The sequence below is a fragment of the Leucopleurus acutus genome (genome assembly GCF_964270905.1).
Source record: "Leucopleurus acutus genome assembly, chromosome: 1".
NCBI lineage: Eukaryota > Metazoa > Chordata > Mammalia > Artiodactyla > Delphinidae > Leucopleurus > Leucopleurus acutus.
This window is the reverse complement of record NC_139142.1, coordinates 140,493,495-140,499,261: the sequence shown is the minus strand read 5'-3', so window position 1 is coordinate 140,499,261 and position 5,767 is coordinate 140,493,495.

The following is a 5,767-nucleotide window of genomic DNA, read 5'->3' as shown; positions in this document are numbered from 1 at the left end:
ACTTATTAATTTATTTATTTTTGGCTGTGTTGGGTCTTCATTGCTGCACGTGGGCTTTATCTAATTGCAGTGAGCGGGGGCTACTCTTCATTATGGTGTGTGGGCTTCTCATTGCAGTGGCTTCTCGTTGCGGAGCACGGGCTCTAGGCACGCGGGCTCGGTAGTTGTGGCACACGGGCTTAGTTGCTCCGCGGCATGTGGGATTTTCCTGGACCAGGGCTCGAACCCACGTCCCCTGCACTGGCAGGTGGATTCTTAACCACTGCGCCACCAGGGAAGCCCCCTTTACCCCCTTCTTGATAAAGACTGCTACATTCTGACTCTACAAGTCTCTTCCCCCATTCTGGTTTCAGGTCTAGGAGGAATTTCTCTAAGTAAATGACCCCATCAGGGAGTCCACCCTAACTGAAATTCCTTCCACGTGGGAGGACCCTTGCAGCTCACGTGTACAGTATCAGAGATAGCTAACATTTTTGAGTTCTTATTAGGTAGGTGCTGGGCATTATGCTAAGCACCTTAATAATTTGCTAATACCTTGGCTTACTTACTGTGTGCTTGGTATTGTTGTACGCTCTCTACCTGTATTGACTAATATAATTCTCAAAACAAGCCTATGAAATAGATGCCATTACTCCCATTTTATAGATGAGAAAACAGGCACAAAGGATAAGTGATTTGTCCATATTCCACAGCTAGTGACTGACAGGCAACCCGACTCCAGAGCTGCCATTCTGGTTCTATGCTATATAGCCTTTCAAACTTCACAAATATTTTTTCATTTAATCCTGACAACAAAGATGAAAGATGGTTTTTTTTTTTAAGAGATCTTAAATAATGTGGGTAAGGTCTCACAACTGGTTAGTGGCCATCCTGGGTTTTTAACCAGAGTTGCTCAACTCCAGGGCCTGAGCTCTTAACTCTTTTACTTTCCCAGGGGTTCTCAAACTGCTCCCACTGGTGTTCCAGCAATTGAACCTAGGTGCTTGGCTACTCAAATGTTATAACGACGTTTTTGCTCAATTTTCTGAAATTGGTAATAGACTTTTCTCATTTGTAACCATTTCTTACAGTTTTTCTTTATCAGTGGCATCTGACATAGCAAGTACTAGCAAATGATGGAATGAGAAGTGATGAACAGATGGTGTGTGTTTCCAGAAAAACTCAAAAAACTTGAGCTTGCCTCATGGGACTCACTTTTTTAATAGCATATGCATACTAGTCTTTTAATGCTAATAAAATCGTAATGAAATCAAATATACCATTTTATAGTGTTCTACATAACAGCATCAGAACTTTTCGAATCTGAGAAGTTTGAAAGCCATACATAACCATACCTGAAAAAATTCAAAACATGTATGGTGTAAAACAAATCTAATTAAAACCCGCAGCATTCCTATAACAAGAATGCTTTCATTGCAAGGAAAATTGCACAGGGCCCTGAGTTTCTGGAGGGGAATCCTCCTACAGCCTGCAGTGGGAGTTGAAGGAGGATTGCCCCTTTCTCCCACCCAGGCTTGGCTGCCTTGGATGTGGAGAGGTGGAGCCTGTGAAAGCCAGATCTGAGCAAGACATCATCCTTCACCGAAGCCAGGACAACAAATACTACACACAGTGGTTGACAGTGGCCTCCTACCTTTCACATGGTCCTGGGCTCAAGCAGCCTTACTCATTTAGACCTGGACATGCTTTGTTAGGGCTAGGGCCGGGAAAATGTTTTCCTCAATTAGTTCCAGGTGGAGAGTAGATGGCTGTGATTTCTGGATTGAGAACTTAAAACTCCTGGAGTTAAACCTTCCCCTTACCTCTCATGGTAATTTTCCATCCAGGCAGGGTGTGGCCATGACTCAGTTTGTGGTGAGGATGTGGCCATCCATAGGGGAGGATCCTTCTGCTAGATTCGGCCTTTCATTCTGGCCAATGGGGAGAGGAAGGGAAGAGTCTGATGCTGAGTCATAACTGCGTTACTTACCAGCTTCTCACAGAATGGATTCTGAGATGGAGGTTTGGGTGGATGATGTCTCAGCTTCTGGGATCAATTTGGGAATGGCGGGGAGGAAGCTTCAGGGGTCACATAATTCCTTCAGCGTCCTTCTCCCCCAGAAAGTGGTGGGGAATAAAGTAGTTCATTTGAAGGGGCATTGGTCTCTCTGGAGTACTGTATAGATTTTAACACAAATATTTCAGAGGCACCCTGCAAGGGGCCCAAAGATGTCACCCTTTAAGTTAAAGTGTTGCCTACAAAAATTATTTTATCTAGGAGACCAAAGTCTCCTTTGTCCTAGCTGTTCTTCCTAGGATAAGTGGGTCAGGTTAACTTGTAGCCAGTGAGCATGGAGGTGGAGACTAGAAGTATGGTGCCAAGGAAAATGCAGATTATGATTGAACTGCAGTAGGAAGACTTCCTGGGGAAGGGGGCATTTGATCTATTGTTTGCTGATGCCTTTCTTTCTTGTTTTTGTAAAACTTCTCATTTTATTTTATTTTTTGGCCACAGCATGCGGGATCTTTAGTTCCCCGGCCAGGGATCGAACCCGTGCCCCCTGCAGCGGAAGGGCGGTCTTAACCACTGGACCGCCAGGGAATTCCCGCTGATGCCTTTCTTGGTCTTCTAAATCTGGATTACTTTGGGGGAATAGGGTCTGCTTACAAGTTCCACTTGCATCTTAGGGAGCCTGAGCTCTGGCTACACTTGTAGGGAAAAAGGAGAGAGCACAGGCCTCCACAGGAGTGGCTTGGTGGATAGGACTAACCCACCCTAAGGAGGCTTTGTCCTGTGATGTGTCTAGCAATTCTGGGCTAGAGAAAAATTGTTGGAGGCCATGTTGGCTGAGGCAGTACTTCCTGCACCGGAATGAACAAGGACTCCTCAAGATCTTCCCTACTTCTAAGTGCTGATGAGGCATTTCCTCACAGCTGCATTCAGAAAACATTTTTTTACTGTTCCTTTACCCTGGAATGGGCTTCCCATACCCATCTCTGTGGTAACCACCCCTCCAAGTCTCCCCCTCCATGAATCTTTCCCTTTCCCCCGCAGACAACCTGTTCTCTCTTTATCCCCAACTCCAGAAGGCCAACTTTCTCTTCCTTCCACGATTTGTCTGGGGGATACTCTGGAATTAAGATTTTCTGCCACCCTGGTGGGCCTGAAGAGACCTTGGGAATCTGAAGGAAGGCATAGAAGAAATTACAGTCTACTTGGTCTGTCTCTGGAAAGGGCATATGAAGTCCAAAGTGATAAGCACTTCTAAATCTGACATTCAGGCCAATGGGCTGCCCTGGAAACGGTATTGGCCTGAGAGAAGTAACAGTACTATTTCAGGCAGAGGCCAAGAGGTCACGTAATGGTAAAACCTGTAACCTTACCCTGTTCACCAGGGCCAAGGCTTGTCTTTAGGCTGCAGGGTTTGGTTGGGGGTATTTGCTGACACACCTACCTCTCCAGGGACTCCAACTGACCAAGAGTTAAATCATTAAACTCCAGATTCTGTGATTCCATGGTCGAAAATCCAAACAGGTAACACAGCAATCTACACCCTCACTCACACCTCGTTCTAGTGAACCTAGCAGCCCCCTCTCCTATCCTGCCAGGTCTATGAGCACAGTGGAAGGACTGGCTCGTGGAGGAGGAGCTAGCTTCCAGGGGAGTCTGTGTCCTCCCTCAGCCTCCCCTGTTTCCTGTAGCCCTGGGGTTACTTGTTGCTGGGTCAAAGGAATGAAGATTCGATTCAGGAGGATGGCTCAGAGAAGGGCAAACAGAGTTACTGGAATTGAGAAATATGTTCTGGCACTAGTCATAAGGAAACACCCCCAGGACTAGTCAGTTCTCGAAGAGGACCCCTATTGGGCCGTGTGCTATACTCATTCACAAACATCATCTGATCAAACCCCACCCTATGGAACAAGAATTGTCTTCAGCTTACTTTTAAGGAACTGGACTCATGAAATTACAGGATATGGTCATAGGGCTAGTGAGTGGAATTGGAATTAACTATGACGGAACCTACGCTTGCTTCTGTACTCTGCTGCTTCTCAGCAAAGTAATGACAACCACCTTAAACTCTGTGACAAATTTTCACTATACATCTAATGTGAGCAAAAATATGGTGGATTAGTCTCTGCCAAAGTTTCATGGACAGCATTTTTATAACTATTGGATGATCAATATCTGTAACTGAAGAGCAGTAGTTTGCCATCAGCTCTTCAGTTTAATACACATGCTTTTCAATCATGGGAATACATCTAGATTTAGATCTTTAAAATGCAACATAGTCCAGCATTGGCCAGATATTGCCCCTCCAGTGTTGTTCACCACTGTACTTAGTTCATGTTTAGCTCAGGGGCCAGAGATGGCCGTCTATGCCATCCCTCTTTCTCTGAATAGGGAGGAATCTGATTCTCCCTGGTGAGGCATGGCTTTTTTTCCTCTCAGCAACTTCATGTGCTCTTACCACCTCAATAACCAAGCGTTTACTTCCTATCTACAACTAAGGGGACCAGAAGGGACTTACAGAAGAAATTAAAATACTTTATCTCCAACAAATTTAGGTGGTCACTTTTTCCTTGTCAGCTTATCTGAGCTAACAGGAAAGCATAATGAAGGCCTGTGATTCAGCTGCAGGCAGGGCGTCTGCCTGAGCAGGTCACACCCTTTGGTCTCATTTTCCAGGAAAAGGAAAAAACCTAAGATAATAGTATTCACGATTTTTAACAAGCCAACATTGTATCTGCTCTCAAAACTTGCTCTCTTGAAAGATGGCAAGAGTTAACAGCTGTTTCGTTGATAACTGCTGTCATCACTTGTTATTGGCTAATTACTGGGAAATCAGAAAATGTCTTAGAGAAGAATGTAGGAAAAGCTCCAACAATAATTGATTTAAATACACAAGCTTGGAAACAGAAGTGCTTACTTCGGCAGAGATTATGGGCTCTCACGTTCTGACATTTCCTGATGGAAATATAAAAAATATTAATACCTTCTATTCACTTTCTACTCTCAGGCACTCGCTCTGCAGGACTGCAGCCCCTACATAAGTATTCACATGGTCCCAACTTCCTTCTTTGTTCTAGCCCCAAGAACAAAAGGGCCTCGTGCTCCCGCTCCATGCACACTCCGCCCTCCCTGGTTCTCCCTACCCCGTTCCAGTGTCGGAGCCCCTCCGAAGACGGCCCAAACCTCCAACCATCCCACGAGTCTCCATCCTTCCCCACCTCTGATCCCATCTCAGGCTCGCGAACCTCGGGTTCGGCTCAGTCGCCGGGGTGTGCAGTGGAGCGGGCACCCGGGCGGGGGGAGGCGGGGAGTCGCAGGGCAGGGCTGGGGGAATGCTGCCCGGGGACCCATAAATCTAGGCATCATCTGGATAGGCCAGGGCAGCTCAGCTGGGGCGGCCTGGGCCAAGGGTCAAGAGAAGAGCCCTGGTCCAGCTTTCCAAATTGGCTGCAACAGGTGGCCCGGTCGCCGGGGGACCGGGTGGGGGGGTGGGTAAGATCCCCGGAGCTCCGGGGGCGGGTCCTGCTGCCTCGAAGCTTCCCCATTGGACGCTGAGGACGTCAGTGCTGCGACTTTTTGTAACATGTCCTTCCGCCACGGAATGTAGTCCGCCTCTAAACGGCAACCTGCCCGCCCGTTCCGCCCCTCAGCACTCCTACTGAAGGTGACTGTGCCCGGCGAGGACGCAGAGGGGCGGGGCCCCGCGAGCTGGGAGTCAGGATTGGGTGGGGGGCGGGGCGGCGGAGGGATTGCGGCGGCCCTTTAGCTGGGATAACC